Source organism: Gobius niger (assembly GCF_951799975.1).
Source record: "Gobius niger genome assembly, chromosome: 3".
Classification (NCBI taxonomy): Eukaryota; Metazoa; Chordata; class Actinopteri; order Gobiiformes; family Gobiidae; genus Gobius; species Gobius niger.
Window position 1 is genome coordinate 30407480 of NC_136854.1, and position 19361 is coordinate 30426840.

General features: G+C 40.5%; 1 protein-coding gene across 9 annotated transcripts in view; it reads left to right on the plus strand.

Annotated features, from left to right (window-relative positions):
• The window catches only part of tenm3 (teneurin transmembrane protein 3), a 627437-nt gene that overhangs the window by 395257 nt on the left and 212819 nt on the right, over positions 1–19361 (plus strand). The gene's annotated exons all lie outside the window — the stretch shown is intronic.

Here is a 19361-nt window from a genome sequence, read left to right on the forward strand (position 1 = left end):
TTCAATCAAAGTCTTCTAAATACAAATTATGTACTCATTGTAACAAAGACTAATTCAGCCACTTTTCTAATTATCTGTCAATTCATTCGTACTCGCAAACAAAACCTCAATTTTCTATAGCTTTTGTTACAAGCTTCTAACAGTTAATTCCTTACTTTTCTCTGTTGCACTTACAAATTTAGCACATTTTTATCTAAGTGTCAGAATAATGTTATGTTTAAGGCGCAGATGTAAATGAGCACAGCATTATACTGTCTGTCATTATACTGGCTTCTTTCACGTAGTAGTGCTGACCCTTTGCTTTGATAGTACGTGGCTGCCACACATTACGTGTCGTGTCGAGCACAGTTACACTCTCCGCAGCGGGATTTAAATTAAAATCTTTTGTAAGTTTAGCCTCTGTGCCCTGTGGGCGGGAGTGCATAATTTTAACAATTGCGACAGTTGTAGTATCAAAGCGTTCTGACTCGAGCTTGATCAAAAAGGAACCTAATATTTGATAATGTGAGGTGCCACGAAGAGTTTATTCGACAGAAGTCGGCTGAGTCAAAGTGCAATGAGAGGAGTGTGTATATTTGGATCTGGAGCATATTGTAGGTTCTTGACGAGTGATCTTAAAGCGGAGGAGATGGTGTGGCTGCGCACACTGTAGTCACTCAAAAATGTAGCTTGGGCTTGTTTTATATATGAAATGTATGGTGCCTATTTGACCTGTCAGTGACCCAGTGGCTGTGTGGATGGTTAGCTTGGCGCTTTTTTCCATCACAGTGGCCTCCATGATGCTATAGGACCCATTTTCTTTCAGGTTTTTTAGGGTTTCTGGAAGGTTATCTGGATGGAATGTATACGTAACCATGGAGACAGTTCCATCAGCTGAAAGCCTACCAGGCACCCAAAAAACACTGTATCCTGAAGGCTCCTATGCCACCGGGATGGAAAGTTAAGGCACCATGCTGACAGCCATGTAGATGTCTTGTTTTTGATTATCTTTTTTTTTTTATTAAATGAGAGCTGATGGATGTCTACTCGGTGGTGGTACCATCAGCTGCCCTGGGGTAGACTGACGGAAGTGAGGCAACCAGTGTGTGCCATCGGCCCCTCCGACCACCACCAACCACTCACTCACGCACTAGATGTCTGGAAAAAAGCAGGGGGTCCTTTTGGTTAAATCTAAGTCACAGCTTCGATGGTGTTGGCAGAGGAGTTGTTGTACCATTTTTACAGACAGACTTACTCTCGCTGTAATTAAATCCTATTGTTTATTTAGCCTCCCTACTGCGCAGGGGAAGCACATTGACTTTGTAATTTCAAACCTCTGAAGACAACTGTTGTAGCTTCGAAGTTGTCCGACCCAAATTGGTTTAAACAAAGGGAAACCATGTTCACAATGCTCACTCATCCCACGTATCGACCCCAGACTGCATTTAAAAGACAGCTCCATTGATTGCAGTCAGCGGGCGGAACAGAAAAGTTCAACCGATTCACCAAGCATTTTAAAAAGAAAGAGAAAATTATAATTTTTCGACAAGATAAAAGGCACGAAGAATCTCCCACTATTTGGGCTCGGCTTCTCCGTTCGGCCATCTGAAACTTATAAGGCATTGGAAGCATTCTTAGCGGCGTAAACTGATCTGGAATCGCGAGGAAGCCAAGTCCGCCTGTCAACGCTCGACAATGTAACCAGGAATAAACGTCAGGGAATGATGAATTGCACTGTGCTGGGATCCTAATACTCGGTACGTACAGTTTAAGGCCCTCTGCGTTAGGCATTAGCGGTCCCTAGATGTACTTTATACAAACACTACAGGCGGGTATCGCAACGGTGTTAAAATGTCAGGTTTAACGCAACATGGTTTCACGCCTGGAGGTGGAAATAAGTAATTTTACATGTAAGCGAAGAATGAATATCTTGAAATTGATGTTTAATATGTATTTATTTGATATAAATACTGTATCACTGTAGTTCATTCAATGTAGTAGTGGCAATAGTTGGAAAAGTTATATAAAAAGTTATATAGAAATTTAAAAAAATCTCTGCCTTATTTTGTTACAATTAAAGTGATAGTCAGTTAGTTTAAAATGTTACTAATTTAATAGATTGCAAATAAGTGACCCCCTGGGCCTGCAATTTGACGTGACATGAGTAACATTTAATTTTCCTTTTCTTTTTTTGGGGGGGGAATTGGAATTGTGGGATATTAATGAACTTAAAACATCTCACGATTGTCATTTTTATGTTTTCTAATTTGAAACCATGTCTATCGAAAGAAAAGAAAGCAAGGAGTGAGAGGCTAGGCTGGCCTGGTGCGCCCTCTGTAGGCAGTAGTGAGAATGTCGCAGTGAGTAGGGAAAACAAGCTTTCCCGCTAAGGCGTTGTGATGAACACACTTTGAGCGCAGAGCTGCTCTGAACAGGTCCAGTGTTGGATTATGAACTATACTAAAAATAACCAAATTGAAGAGGATTACTCAAAACTGCCGGAGGGAATGAAGAAAAATATGTTGTGTTTTTGACCAGGGACAATGAGGGATGATACAAAATGTTTTGAAAAGTTGATTTTGCATATGTCTACTATTTCAGTGTGCCAATTGTTTTCCACTTGCATGGGATTTAAGCGTGACAGTTTATTCTCTTTTAAAATAGCTAAGATTTACTACTGTACAAATTCCTCACTATGTAAAAGAACGTGTTGCCTTGAAGAATGCCAAGGTACCCACACTGAATGAGGAGGGAGTCATGGAGAGGTGCTGATGAAGTATTTCAATGTTGTCCAACGCAAACTGCCGGTCAAGCCCCTTAAATGCTTCACTTTCATATCTTTTGAGCGCGACCCTGAATGCATCAATACGTTTAATGGGAAGTGGCTTTTCATACGTTACCTTGCCGGACCTGCGGAGCCCTAATCTGGTCTTTTGAAATCTTGGGAGAGCAGATGGAGGTCGGTGCGTGTTTCTTTTCAGGCGTGACACCGGCTTTTATTGGATAATTTGAACCTTGAATCTCCCATTCACCCCGGCCCGCTTTTGTTACAGCGTGTCCCGAAAATGCCCCGTGCAGTTGTCCGAGATATTTTCCAAAATGCCAGATCTGCTTCTCCCCCTCTCTCTCTCTCTCTCTCTCTCTTTGCTATAAAATGTAATGTCACGCCATACAAAGCGCTATTGTCCTATCGGGGAGTGCACTCGCAGACACCGCCGCATAGTTTACGGCTGCAACTTTAACCTTGACTTGTTCGCCGGACGATTTGTGGCGCGATTTGTCTTTCCGCTTTGCTCTTTCATTCTGTCTGACCCAGTCCTTTGTGTTTCTTTGGCACGGTTAGGGGAAAAGGCAAAACACATGATTGATTGTATCTCCTTGGACAACTCAACTGTGTGCCCTGGCTCTAATGCGAGATTTTACTGTGGTACTTACTAATATTAGGTTTAGACATTTGTTGTTGTTTTTTATTTGTATGTGCTAAGTTGCGTGTCAAGAGTTCATGTTGTTAATGGCAACACCTAGTGCACATTTTTCCAGCAACTAACAATTTTGCAAAAGAGAGTATTGTAGGTTGTGAAAATAAAGTCTCAAAAAATATTAAAGCAGAACTTAGTAATTCATGCCCCTAGAGGCCATAAGCTCCACTACAGGCGTCGTAGCACATGAATTGTCTGTGAGAGTAAATACTACGCTGACAGAAAAGACAAAGGGAGAGAGGGATATTGTACATTCTGCCACAACTCAATGACACAATGGAGATACATTTTTTCATTCAAACTTGGCTGTAAACACTGCTAAAGTGGCGCTAGCCCAAAGTTAGCTTTGCCCGTTAGCCTGTGTTAGCCTTCTGCGTGATTCCATTAGTGTGTATTGGTGGCTTCGACCCGGAGGCAGGGAAGTTGCAAGAACGGTTTTCTGGACACCAGGGCAAGATGAAAGACCCCCCAATCATCTCATTAACACTTGTATTACCCCCCGGAGGGACTATGAAAAGGATTTAGTTCTTATTTAAATCTTAAATTTGAAAAGACATCTACTTTTCAAAATAATCTCGTAACAATTAAAATAAAATAAAAAAAGGACATGTTGTAAGTTGTAAAAATGTGTATGCAAAGTAGTTCCAAGCGCTTTACTTTACTATTAAAATTGTCAAGTTAAAATACCCAATAACTTTCAGGTTAGTGGTTAAGTCTCATCTAGAAAACCATCTAGAGAAGTAAGTCAACCTTTAGCATGCGCCTCTTTGAACAACGCTAATAGTTTGTTAAGTTTGGGTGCCTGTAGAAGGAATAGGAATGAAAGTCCATTTTAGTCAGCCATAGGCACAGGAACTTTAATTCTCTTTGGCAAATCGTTTTTCTCTAGGTCTAAAAAAAAAGACATAGGCGCAGCTTTTGTTCTATACACAGTTTACAACTTCATGATTTTATGGGCCCAACTTTGCCCTTGACTTGTTCACCAGACGATTCATGACCTGCTATTTCCTTTCCTTTTTTTTATTTAGCTTGACCCTCCCCGTTTAGGGGCCTAATATTTCACCCAGTTTAAAAAATCCAGATAAATGATTGATGGCGCAGTATCTTTTTGGGACAAGCCTCCTCTTCTTTTCGTGAGGCGATGCTTCGTCTCGTGGGACGGCTGAGCTACATACCTTGCGGGTAATCTTACAAAGCACTTATGGCCAGTTTACGATGCTAACCTTACGCTTTTAAATCATGGAATACTTTATGGCTGGCTTTTTTCTTTTTTTCCCCCCGCTCTGCTGTGTCCCTTTTGTTTTGTGCCCTAGAGAGAGCTACAAAAAAAATATGCTGATAGATTGATAGAGGGGGGAAATGTGCGTGTCTGTGATGTCCAAAGCCCATAGCATTTTGACTAGCGGATAGCACTGGCCTATGGGGAGAGCCAAACCACTATCCTGGCACTACTTTATATTCATATGAAAGGCTAATGCAGACTTTCGGAAAGCCTCATCTTTCAAAACCCAGCACAAAGACAGATGCCGGGAGGGTGGTTTGGCTGCGTATGAAAAAAAAAAAGTCGGTCGCTCCTGGTTGCTACTCCGAGCCGCGCATTCACACAGACTGAGAGATGAGACGAGCTGTGAGGCCTTCAAGTACACACGAGGAGGGTAAGGAGGGAAGGGGAAATAAATAAAAAACTGATCTGCTGGTGGGGTGGAGCTGAAAAATACATGCGGTGTGACCCAAGAGGCGCGCGCTGCATGGCAAATCAAACGCATCCATCCCGGGCCTGGACGTGGCTGTGTCTGTCCTGGAGCGAGGAGGGTCCACAGGCACGAGCAGAGGAGACAAATATCTCACTCAGAACTCCGAGATTTCCGGTGCATTCGGAGTTTGTTTTTAGAAATGTATTTTTGTCCCTTTCTCTTGCATCTTTATTTATGACAGCACTGTTTTAGCCATATTTGCAGGTGTCTACTCTCTATGTGGCTGCCAATTTAACGTCGGATATGTTGGTATATCTTTGTATATTTTGTTTTTTCTCAATGAGGTTTGCTCACGTCAATTCTCTGAGAGCCCACAGAGCCCCATGCTGTATAGGTTGGCCTGAAGTCTTCAATTATAGACCACTGTAGCAACTGTTCTTGAGAAAAAGTCCAAATCAGTGTGGAAGTTTGTTACAGTCGCAGGCAATAGCGGCTCATTGAGTGAGTTGTGGCAGTGATTTGCACTCTCGCCTCAAATCAATCCCAGGGTTGATTCCTGAGCCTTTCTGTATCAGATTTACACATGTTTCCCCTTTCCACTAAAACACGAACAACAGCTTCCCATTTTGGGGCCTGGACTTCCCTTAGAAGAGATTCTGAAATCTCTGGAATCTCTGAAATTTCTGGTTTCATAGAGTGCAGTGGTTCTCAGCTGGTGGATCAGGACCCAAAAGTGGGTTGCGAGCCTTTCCCAGAAAACATTTATTTTAATATTTATGTCCTGAAAAGTATAGAATCACTACATGAGTCTGCTATGATGTTGTTTATCATCATTTCAGCTTGTTTGGCTTATTTAATGCTTATTCAACAACACTTGAGGAAAAGACAATATTTTACATTTTACAAGTCTAAGTCATATTTGGGTTGCAGCTTGTCATCCCAGGGGGATTGTGGGTTGAGAACCACTGGTGTAGAGGGCATGCAGGTGATGTCATTACCAGCATGGTAGCAAAAGCCAAATGAGTTATAAAAGGATTGTAATTTATTCTTACACTCAGTTCAGAAAGTTGCAGATTCCGTTTGGATTGAAAAGGAAAAAAGTGTAAACCCATTGCAGAGTCTTGGGCCAGAGACACGACTGCGTGCGTGTGAGGATAATGAAGGCCTACTGTAGTGTGATATAAAACAACGTATGCCTAAAGCATGCAAACAATTCCCACAGAAAAAAAAAAAAAAGATATTCAGCTTTCATGTAGCGGTGGAGACAAGATACTAAAAATAAAGTAGTAAAAACAGACCCCAGCATTTTCCTGGACTCTGCTTTCAACACAGAACGGATTTTTCTCTTTGAACATTTGCGTTTTTCTCCTTTGTCTTTGCAGACTTGTAATCTTTCTGACAGCGCTAGCGCGTTCACGGGGACTTAATCTAGTCTCCAACAGTGGCTGAACTCTCTTTAACATACCTCCTTTACCAGATCCTATTTCCAGCCCGCTCTCCGCTGTATTGAATGGACTCTACAGTTGAAGCTTAGCAGACAAAACACCGGCAGCTGCAGCATACCTCAGGCTTCACAACCCAACAGGCCCAATACGCGCAGCCATTCTTTCCAGCACACTGCCTGTCTATCTCCATAACACGCTGCCTTGTCATGTTCCATATAGACTCTGCATATGGCTGATATTCATTTCCTGTGCTGGCCCACGACAGAACTGGATTTGATTCACAATCCATCCTAAGCTATAATTTTAAATCGAGATCCCGGGTGTGATTCCCATGTCAGGTGGGGTCCATGTGGTCTTCCTCCAGGTGCTGGATGGTTCCGCCCTCATCAACCTAAAACATGTGCAATAGACTGAAAACCTCCAGACAGGTAATCTTTGATTGGACCTACAGGCCTGTCACGATAATAAATTCTCAAGTTCGATGTATTGAGACAGGAAAATATCGCGATACACGATATTATTGAAGACCTCTTGATGCCACATAAACTAACAAAAAAACTTTGATTGAAAAGTACTTCATCTTAAAATATCCCACAATAAACATGCAAGACCTAGGCATAGGTGACCCAGGTGGCCGCCCTATTTTCGGACATAACTTTGGAACAGAAATAGACAGAGACTTTAGTGTCTTTAGTGTTGGAAACTAGAGAGTCCAAGCTTTCAAACAAGCCCGCCCTGGTCTTTCGATGCCTTCGGGGAGCCGCATAACATTGTGGTGAAAAAACGTAAATGTAATTCAGAAGAGGTTCCTCCTCCGATGTACAGTGGGGAAAAAAAGTATCTGCCCGAAATCCAGTATGGGGAACTGACCAAATACTTTTTGTTTCCCCACTGTAACTGTTGTGTGCATATTTAATGAAGCACAATGAATAGATAAGCATAATATAATACAACAATGATAATGATAATAAAAAAAATAAAATAAAAAAAAATAGCTTTTTCCATATCCAATTTTCTAGACCTTAATGTTATTTGGGTCTAGAAAATTCAGATAGAAATGAATGAATTAATATTAATTAATTCATTTTTTTTTTTTTTTATAAATTATTATTATTATTATATACGACAGAAGTAAGCAAAATTCAAGTTAATGTACAGATGATAAATATTGAGGCCAAATGTATTGCTTTTTGGCTTTGATCACCGCACACAATCGCTGTGGCGTTGTTTCAGTAAGCTTCTGCAATTACAAAAGATCCGGTGTTCTCTTGTATTGAGCTTGTATTGAGGATGGGAGAGTGTGACTCCTGTGCAAAGCCTTCGCCAGCACATCACAAAGATTCTCAATGGGGTTAAGAACTGGCAAATCCATGTGTGAAGTCTGTCTTACATGATGCAACTTTTGAATGCATAATATCCAGCATGTCACAATACTGTAGAGGCCCAAATATGACAGCGTAGTAAAAATGCATTCAGACGTTCTAAAATGGCGATCTCCAATCTCTTTTTGTTACAAGCAGAGATATTGTTCATTTTCATTGAGACGTCTGCCTGCTAAAAATATTAAAATGTTTCCTTTTGGTTTGGAGAATAGTGTCCCTCCGAGGCACCTGTACCTGTGCGGTAACTATGGTAACAGACGTGTGTACCTGCGGCCGCGGAGCTGAATCTCGGAGCAGGTGCGGTCTAATTAAGACCACACTGTAAGACGGATTATTATTGTCATCGCTTAAAGGCCTATAAATGTTTAAGTCTAATTGGCCCATGTTATGTCTGGATTAGCCTTCTTTTAACTCCAGTTTCCAGCATTTATTGTAAAGCGGGCTTGCTCTGTGGGATGTAGACCGTGCGAATGAAACAGAAGACAACCCGCTATAGCACGGTTAGAGTTCACAAAAGTGCCTTTTGCATGATACGTGTCCTTTACCGAGCCTCCACACTGGGGCTTCTACTCCCGAAATACACCTGATCTGATGAATGTCTTTCCCGTTCACCTCCTTCGACGCCATTGTCCTGTCTAATATCGCCAAAGGGCAAAAAAAAAACAAAGCAAATGATTGGTCTACCTTTAGAGTTGAAGTTAACTCCCCGAAGATTCAAAAAACCTTGAGGGAAAGAAGTATGATTGAGTGGTATCACCAAATAGCCACGGTGATCTACATGTATTTACTATCCAACTTAAAGCAGTAATAAGTAACTCATGCCCCTAGAGGCCATAAGCGCTACTGCAGGTGTTATAGTATGTTGCGTTTTTTTACTCATTAATTGTCCGTGAGAGTAAATACAACGCTGACAGAAAAGACAAAGGGAGAGAGGGATATTGTACATCCATGTAGATATTTTTTTTCGCTCAAACTTGCTGTAAATACTGTTTAAGTGGCGCTTGCCCGCAGATAGCTTTGCCCGTTAGCCTGCTAGCTTCTTCTTCGTGATTCTATTAGTGTGTATTGGTGCTCCGGGTCAGAGCAGGGAAAGTTTCAAGTGTGATTTTCTGGTCAGAGACACCACGGCGAGATGAAAGACCAAGTAAACAAGTAACTTTGCACTCCTTTAACCTCTCACCCCCTCCCTAAACCGGGCGCATTTTCTGTAGTTTGGGCGTTTTTGTCACATTTTTTAAACGTTTTTGTTGTGTTTCCGTCTCTTTTTTTGTCTCATTATTTTTTCTTTATTGTCATGTTTTTTTGACACATTTTTGTTGCGTTTTCATCCTCCTTTCATCGCTATTACACTTTTTTTTTTATGCTTTCAGATTTGGTTAAAGCCAAAAAAATGTGCTCGGTTCGGGTGGGGGTTAAGAGACACATTCATTGTACTTGAAGTAAAAGTATAGATACTACTGGTCAAACATTACTCCAATACAAGTAAAATACAATACAAGTTGCCTCATAAGCAAGAATGCCCCCGGGTTTGATTCCCGGCCGGACGTGGATGTGTGGCGTTTGCATGCTCTCTGCGTCCGTCTCCTCTGGATGCTCCTGTTTCCCAATAGATTCCCCTCTGGGGCCCAAATCTAAGTGGGACTTTCCTGGTTGAATAAATAAACAAATAAAAAGCTCTCACCCCAAATTCACCCTCTGTGATTACAAACCGTCATCCTTGTCCTGAGTTAGTGAGACAAAATATGTTGCGAATGTTTACTTTGGGAACACATACTCAAATGCGGTTAAGTACCAGTAATAATAATTCATTCTCAACAAAAAAAACACTGGTAAAGACCATACAGTATCCTCAAATACAGTACTTGAGTAAATTCACTTCGTGACCACCTTGCACCTGGAGAGGAGCATCAATCCAATCAGCCTTTATGTCTGCGGCCACTTCCCATAAACGACTGGCTGTAAACATTTGTGTCATTATTATGAGCTTCCATATAGACACCAGGGCACTTGTAAAGGACACACAAATTGCCTTTATGATTTCGCCTCACCTAAAAATCAGATTGCGTATCCCATCTGCGGCGAGAGTCCTTTGTTTCAGATTGACAATCATTCTGGGGGGGGATGGATACCACTGTGCGCGACCGACCACATAGAGACTGATGGAGGCAAATAAAACGGCGCTGATGTGGCATTTATTGCCTTAAGGGGCGGGATAAAGGAGGAGAGAGATGTGTCGGGAGGCTGCGAATGTCCCCATTTAAAGGTGCTAATCCGCCCATAGACACACACACGCACACACACACGCACACACACACACACACACTTACAGGCGCACAGCGGGGCCCCTTATTCATAACATAAGCCTGTATTAAAAGTCTCAAATGTCCCGCACCTGTTGTGTTAGGGGACACCACTCGAACCTGTCGCGGTCCTGGATCTCAAAGGCTCGTGTCAGTCACTGAGGAGCGGTAGTCTGCGCTCCGGTTTTATTGACATTGTAAATTAGAGGGTGCGATGTTAACAGGCGGAGTAAAATTAGAAGGACTAATTGGGATTTGCGTGTAATGGAACAAGTGGGGAAAGACGGCTGCGGAGGGAGGAGGATGCACACACTGGAAATGTGGTTTTGAGATTTTGTTTTATGCCTGTGGTACCGTAAAGTCTGGAATCTAATGATGCAGATTTATTTTTTCCAAAGGTATGACTGAAAACATAAATCAGACCTATATAGGGCGATCTTTTACTAAACCATTTTATTGATAATCATGCCCTGGCAGAATGTATTATTTTTTTTGACTAATTTTCAAAGAATCAGAAAGATAACACTCATAGTTAGTGGTTGTGTGAAGCCATTTGTGGTGAAAAAACAGAGTTTGCTCTTTTTAAAGCAGTACTAAGTAACTTGTTTACCTTAATAAATCCTTTTCATAGTACCTCTGGGGGTAATACAAGTGTTAATGGGACGATTGGGAGTCCGTCATCTCCCCCTGGTGTCTCTGGTCAGAAAGCCACAATTGCAACTTTGCTGCCGCCGGGTCTGAGGCCCCAATGCACACTACTGGAATCACGAAGAAGAAGCTACCAGGCTAATGGGCAAAGCTAACTGCGGTTAATCAGTGTAGTATTTACTCTCACGAACAATTAATAAGTAAAATCGCAACATCACCTGCAGTGGCATATATGGCCTCTAGGGGCATGAGTTAGTTGGTACTGCTTTAAATCATAATGAATAAAGAAAGTACCAAAAATGACCCTGGTCAAAAGTTATATACAGAACCTTCTCCACAACGACCACAAAAGACTCCAAGCTCATTGATGTTAATGGGGGCATTAACAAACATCCGGCATCTCGGTGGGACTAAATGAAAGTCAAAATAAACCAAATTTCCACAGCTGTCTTTGTTGTATTTGCCAATGCTGCTGTTTTTTTTTTTTTTTTTCCCCCAATTCCCAAGTCCATTTCTTTATTCCAGATTGCGTAGTTCACGCCATTTTCCGTATGATTTCAGTTCTGTTTAACGTCTCGAAATATCTGGAAAATTTGTCAAACGTCGAATAATAAATCCCAAATTTGCATGACTCACCATCTCGAAGCCGCCGCCGCTGTGACTGTTTAGAAATTGCATCCTTTTATTTGCTCAAACGTCCGTCATCTGCTTCACACGGCGCGCCCGCCTCCCCCTCTGAAACGCATCAAACCCAGTCCTGTTTAGCCTGGGCCACAGGAACTTCCCAGTGGCAGAACGGCAGAAGTAAACACCTTTTTATGTGGCCGCAACGAAGCCAGAGGTTACACAATAATTTGCAGGAAATGTTTGAAAAATCGTGACATTTTTCGACACATTGCACGGCTGGCACATCATCATTATAAGAAAACTAATACCACTGTCACGCTTGGATTCGCCCAAACGTCTAAAGTTATTTGTATGCTTGACAAGATTTTAAAGCAAGTCGCTGGAAAATGCAGTTTCTATGGCAACCTGTCCACAATTTATGCCGGACTTTGGGAAATTTGCACATTTACCTTAAGGTTGTGGCCTTTTGCATTTCCTTCTGCAACCTCAGATAACTCTCTGAAAAACAGCCCTGGCCTCACACCCGCTATAGGAAAAATTATATTTGTTGTGTTAAGGTCCCTGTGGTGTAAAGAATGACAAATTGAAATACATAATAAAGCATCGCTGTGAACAGCAGCTACCTGTTTTTAAAAACAAGTTTGTGCACAGTATTCTTCATTAATTGGTTCCCTTTTTTATTTTATGACAGTGCACCAGCCATTCTGTGATAAGCTTAATGACCTTACACTTAGTCTTGCAGGATATGCACTTCAAGCTCAAGCTCAAAATCTCTCTACAAGTGAACATGTTTGCTAGAATCCAGAATCAAGCATCAACTGGACTTGATATTTGAAGAAGCAAAGTCAGGAGGCAGATCATGATGGAAGCTTCTCAGATGAGAGGCAAAAGGTCAAGGTTTATTTATATAGCACATTTTAAAAACAGAGTACTGCCCCAAAGTGCCTTCCATATTCACTGCAAAAATACAGACACACAAAAAAACATACCAGGTAATGCAACAATGAACAAAACATTGAAAACTGCAGCATAATCAAAATAACTCAGCTTGAATTAAAAGCCAGTACAAAGAGACACGTTTTCAACGCTGACTTGAAAGTATCAACAGAGGCCATTCTGATTTCCAGAGGCAGAGTTAGGGCTCCTCCTTGGGTTTTTCGTTTGGACCTTTTCTCTCTTTTTTTAATGCAAATTATATTGTTGCTGCCATTTTTTTATAATAAGCATTATGGCAAGACGTCACTGCTGTCTTCCATCTGACTGAGATTTACACTTTTTTTTTGCCAACACTGCATAAAACTCGGCCTGTCAGTATAACTAAATCTAAGGTTCGATATACTGAGGCAGGAACGACACTATTGACCTTATAAAACAACTAACTCTAAAGTTTCAAAATGACAGTTCAGCTCTGTTTGAAATACTTAATCCTAAAAAATCCCACAATGCACAGGAAATGCAATGAGACACAACTTACTTTGGATAAGAAATTAAGAAAAATGAGGGGAAATGCAATTAAAGGTACAGACAACAAATGTATTTGGTGTCATTTATTGAACGATAAGTCGATATAGTAATTATCATGACAGGCGTACATAAAAGAAATCCTGATTTCCCAAACGTAGTTCTATTTTAGCCTTGTTTTGATGCTCATCTAGCTCAGACATTAAAAGAATTGTCTTACTTTATAATTATGTAATGGATTGTTCTTGGTTGAAATACTGTATTGCACAAATTGGCTTGTTTGTTTGTTTTTTTATGCCGATTATGAAAAACCCAAGCTGTATAAGACAAAACAGCGAAGCACATTACATTCTGACCGTTGTGTTGCATGAAGTCTGAAAAAAAGAAAAGAAAAGCACAAATTATACGTGCGTGTAATTAGAAACTTAATGCATAAGATTAGCCACTGAACAGGTTGGGTTAAATGAGTGCACTGTGGTCACTGGCTTATTACCGGGGCCATTTAGCCGCTCTAAATGAGATATTTCCATTAAAAACTGTGCCGACCTGCGACAAATCCGCTGTAGGCCTCAGGCAATGTGCGCGGAAAGCAATTAATGTTTAAAATTTAGACGAAATGGAGCTTTAACCCCAGCGTACAGTAGCTATTGTGCGCAGTTGATCACTCCTTTGTCGCCGCTCAATACAGTAGCGCGCTGTATCCCTGTCGCCGCATTAGTTCCGCTCTTTGTCGCGCGACGATGCCCGTAACCTGTCGGATTTTCCTTCCGGGAGATAATGCCGATCGTCTTCCCATTGTCCCCGGCACATGTGTAAACACAGCTCACGTGATGTGCACGAGGACAGTGTGACTAAAGGGCGGGTATTGTTAAGGGACAGGCGGATTAGTCGTGGTTGACAGTGTGTTCCTTTGAGCCGAACGTGCCGCGGCCACAGAGGTTTTATAGGCATTTTTAACACTCGATTATGCGCCGCCGCACTGTAAACGGGCTGAAGACTCGTAAAGAATGGACTGTACGTGCGGGCGGTGGGAGGCGCCCAGTGTCCAGGCGCTGAATGAAGAAAATGATGATCTAATTACCATCGAAGTAACTGTTTTTAAGGGGGAGAAATAACATTGTCTTGTGTTTGTTAGTGCAGTCGACCTGACAGAGCACAACACAGATGGTTTTTAAGCTCTTACCCTCCCCCCCCCCCCTCCCCCCCCACACACTTTAACTGAGGGTATTTACTCCAGTTCAGCTTTACCCTAATCTAAAAGCTTCTCGACTGGAGAGCTTGGCCAGTGTAACGCCTCATTTGAAAGCTAAGACCTGCAAAACTGATTCGATCTGATTTTGATTGTTTTTTTGTCGTGCTTTTGTTGCCACTCATCACTTTTTTGTCATGTTTTCCTTTTCATTTTTATCACTTTTTTGTATTGTCTTTTTTTTGCTGTTTTGATCACGTTTTGGTCACGTTTTGTCACCCCTCTTTTGTGACTTCTATGTTGCTTTTTCATCACTCTTTACTTCAGTCTTGTTTTTGGAGCTTTTTTTTTTTTATCGTGTTCTTGTTTCTTTTCCGGCACATTTTGTCTCTATTTTGACGTTTTTTATTTTTATTTTGACGTCTTTTTTCAAGGAGCTTTTAGATCTGGGTAAAGCCTCACTGGAGAAGATGTGCTCGGTTAAAGTGATTGTCTGTTAGTTTTTAAATGTTTTACAAGTTTAGTAGATTGTGAATAATTGACTGTCTGGGCTTGAAATTTGAAGTAACTTAAGTAATATTAAGTAACAATATAATCTCTATAGTCCCTTCCTTTGCCGATTTCTACAACTAATCAGAATCCCCGGGATACAACTTTGACCAATGAGAAGCGCTTGTGCCAGTTTTGTACCGATCTTTTCAGAGTCTCCAAGCAGTCCCTCTACAAAAACACATGGACATAGTCAAAGATAAAGTGCAACCATTACATTTTTGCAGATTTTACCCTTGAAATATGAATTACCATGACCTAAGAACGATTGTTTTATCGTGTCATTTTGCCTGTAAATCTTTACTTTCACACCAAAAATCCAGGTGAGAATATAAAAATCTTTTTTGTGTGTGTTCAGGAGGCCACCACTTTTGAGCAGTTCTACCAACATCCTAAATCTGAATGCAGAAAGTAGAGCCTTCCCCCTTTGCAATGAGCCCAGAAATGTATGTGCATACACCAAAGGGCTCGAGAACAGTTGAACCTCTTAACCTCCACCTGAACTGAGCACATTGTCTCCAGTTTGGCTTTACCCAAATCTAAAAGCTTCTTGAAAAAAGTGTCAAAAGAGCAACAAAAACATGCCGGAAAAGCAACAATAACACAGTAAAAAAAAACTACAGAGTACAGAAGATGACTCAAGAACCTACATTGAACAATAAAAAAAAAGCGTCAAAAATGCAACAAAACTCTAAATGAGACATACAGCTTTACTCTGGCTGAACTGGTTGTGAACTTAGATCAAATTCAATCCTTTAACTTAAGGCGCTCAGCAGTCCTCATTTTCTCATAAACTTGATAATAAATGTATGACAATCCAGGAATAATAAACATGGAAAACATTAGAAATTGTGATGAGACTTTTTCTGAGTTGAGTTTTTCCTATAGTCTAAAGTTGTTGTTTTTTTGTGTGGGTTTTGAAGTGGGCGGAACTGTTTACCACCATTTAATGTGTATTACATATAATGAATTTTTGGAAAATTTAAATAAACGTCCATCATTTATGTTAAAATTTAAAACGTTTGCCTGAATCTATCCTCTGTTCCATCCGCATTATGTTGCCTCATCTTGCTAGTCAAATGAAAACACTTGAAATTCAATTCTCTTTTTTTTTTGCTCCTCTCTCCTCCAATGCTCATGTGTTTTTCATTAGCGCTAATACTCTCTTTAAAATATAGCTTTCTCACCCTCCACCAGACAGCCCAGATCCCTCTCCGTCTTTTTACTGCCTTGAAGAGTGGATCCAGGGGGGGAAACTAAGGATGTCCTATCCCTGGCTATTCATCCAGTCTGATTACAATCAAAGCTAATATGTTTTAGATGGCCCTATAAATTACAATCAATCTGAAAGGTCTAAAATAAACTCCTTCTGGTAAAAAAAAAAAAAAAAAAAAACGCGGGGAGACTTCTGGTAAGCCACCCCTGTGCGGTCTGCGGTAAGTACAGGAGGAAAAAAAAAGTCCAAATACTTTTGAGAACAAGTGCACACAAGAAGTCCAGTCTGTAATTCTGGCATTTTCGGGCTTCCGTAGAGTTGATAAAGCTCGCGCTATTGAGTGTCAGCATCTGTCTTTCGGAGCCCTGTATCTCGGGGAGTTTTAGGTTACAGGTTTTGGTGCAAACAGGCGAACTGGCGGCAGCTGTATTTTGAGGGGGATTTGAAGCTGATTTATTGAGGCTGGCAAGAGACCAAAGTTGTACCTGGGTGAGTAAAGATGTCAGTGGCCTCTTTGCTCTGGAAGGAACCGAACCGCCGTTGGACATAGGGAGTTGAAAGTAGACAAACTTTAGTCTGTTTTTCTCAGGTTTTGGGTTGGTTCGCTCACACAAAGGCCACATACATGACTCTCTTTTTTTTTTTTTTTTCTACTAGTGGTGCAAATTCATAAACTTGCAAGACTAGTTTTCCAGCATTTCTTTGAGTGTTTGGGATGGACCTATTTCATTCCTCTTTCATTCGAAACAAAAATCAGGTATAGGGTCTTTAACATGTATAAACTTTTACCTCAAAGCTAAATGAATTGCCTCGTCTTCCCAAAAAGGTGTTTCATTATTTCATTGGTTCATTGTTTCTTTAGATTTATATGGGAAGTTGTGACTTGAACTGTCATTTTCTCAAAATGTGTAAACATCTGCTTTAGCCGAGTGCATTTTCTAACCGACAAAACTCATCTAAATGGATCTTTTTCCTCACGTTTTTTCCTTTGCATTTTTGTTGTGTTTTCATCTCCTTTTTTGCCACTTTTTTGTTGTGTTTTCGTTATACATTTTTGTCACTCTTTCGTCGCTCTTTTCTGGCTATTTTGACACTTTTTTCAAGAAGCTTTTAGATTCGGGTAAAGCCTAATTGGACCTAATTTAAAGAACTTTCATCCTAATGAAACAAGCCTTTTCTCTGCATTTGGAAGTATTTGATTTAGTCTTTTCTGTAAATTATCTGTGCTGTGGCCAGTAGTTATTGCTGATATGCCTCTGTCATGTCTTTGAACTCTTAAGATTTGTATGTTTTTCATATAGTCTCATGTCTTTTATGCAGAACTTGAATATCTTCAGATACAGATACTGCGTCATGAATTGAATCTAGATCTTGCGATGCATTTATTTCATATTATATTACATTTATCCCCCATTCCACCTGCAGGTTGCCTTTGTCGCATTATGGGTCGGTAATGCATTTAATGGACAGTGCAGAACCAACCGTGTCACTGATAATCACCAGTACAAAAGCTTTTTCTTTCCCTCTCTCGCTCTAAACTCTATCCAGGCCCATAGCTGCGAGAACATAGGGTCAAATCAACCACATATACAGAACAGAAAGTCTCTTGCTTGCTTTGTTTGGCTGTAGATCAATGTTCTCTACCTGTTCCCACTCAACAGAAGGTGTCAGTGGCCTCTTTGCTCCAGCAGAAACAGCCTTTGGCCATGAGAGTGGATCAGAGAGTAGCTTTTATAGCAGCAAACTTTTCCAAACATCTTCTTTGTGAAAGTCTGAGGCACCTTCGGGACGGCAAGAGATGGCACGAATGAGAACGCGTAGGCCATATTTCAAAAATTAAGACAATAAAAGACAAAATGACATGCAGTTTGAACCTGAAAGGAGCATAACCTCTGAATGTGACAACAGGTACTTCGCAGTGTAGTTTCTATCGTGCATTTTGTTTTTCATTGTATATTGGAGCCGATACTGGAAAAAAATTTAAGTATGTGAGTTGTTTATATTAATGCGACCTCATAAAAATATTTAGTGTAGAAAAGTTTTGTGGTCCTTGTGTTTTGTTTCACCATTAGTTTATTCATAGATATAATTGATATGTAGCATCTCATTTGCAAGAAAAGATAAGACTTTATTCATCTCACACTGGAGAAATTCACACTCACAGCAGACACTTTTAATAACAGACATCGGCAGATACTTACTGTTGGGAAAGTTACTTTAAAACTGTAACATATTCTGTATTAGTAGCTACAGCTTTAAAAATGTAATGTGTTTGTATTACATATTGCAGTTTCAAAAATTGAGCTGAGTTACACTACTTTGAGTTACATTTGAGTTTCTTTTGGCAAAATGTAAACTGAATATAGAAATAATGCCACCGAACAAAACTGCAGTCAAGTTTGTTAGTTACACGCAACTGCAGATCTACCATTATTTGGGGGGAGTTTGGCTTTTTTTGTTCATGCGTTTAAATGCACTTGTAACTCGAGTTACTTAAATACTACTAATATATTGATACATAATCAAGACATAGAGCAAATCTCCACCTATAATTACTTTGGAGTGGAAATGGATGATAAGATGAGCTGTCATGGACACGTAACAACAATGTGTGACAATACATCAACGGCTATATTTTCTAAGGAGAATAAGAGTGTTTGGGGTTAGTCAGAGTATAATGTTAACCTTCTACAGCGCATGTATAGAAACAGTGCTTAGGCATGGAATTGTAAACTGGTTTGGTAACTTGACTGTAAAATACAGTATAAAGCACAGATTGTCAGACTTGTGAAATTGGCTGGTAAAATCATGGGGATGTCCACTCCTCCAAGCTCCCTGCAGGACATTTTTGATCTGTCCACATTGACTCAGGCTGGTAAAATCTTAGCCGATCCCTCTCGTGTGCTCAACTGTCAGTACAAGCTGCTGCCGTCTGGGAGGAGGTTTAGAATCCCCGTTTGTTCACGCAACTGCTCTAAAAAGCCTTTTGTACCACACTCCATCAAATTACTTAATGAGAACAACCAGTGTTATGTGACTGTGTTAAGCCGGGCCACTGCGGGTGTCTTTTTGTAATGTGTTTTTGTTCTTGTTCTTGTATTTGTATTTATGTTGTATTTTGTTTGCAACTGACTCTCTTCCAAGTTGGATTTCTCCTTTCGGAGACGAGCAATGAAAATGAATCTAAATCTGAAATTGTAATGACTAATATATTCCGGTGTTTTGTGTAAGTAATATGTTTAGTGGTGGGACTCGATTAAATTATTTTAATCGAGTTAATTACAGGTCTGCAATTCATGAATCGCAATTAATCAAATTTTTAATCGAAAACCAAAAACAAAATTTTTTTGCACCTAAATATTTCAAGAATTAGATAGAAACATGAGTTCAAC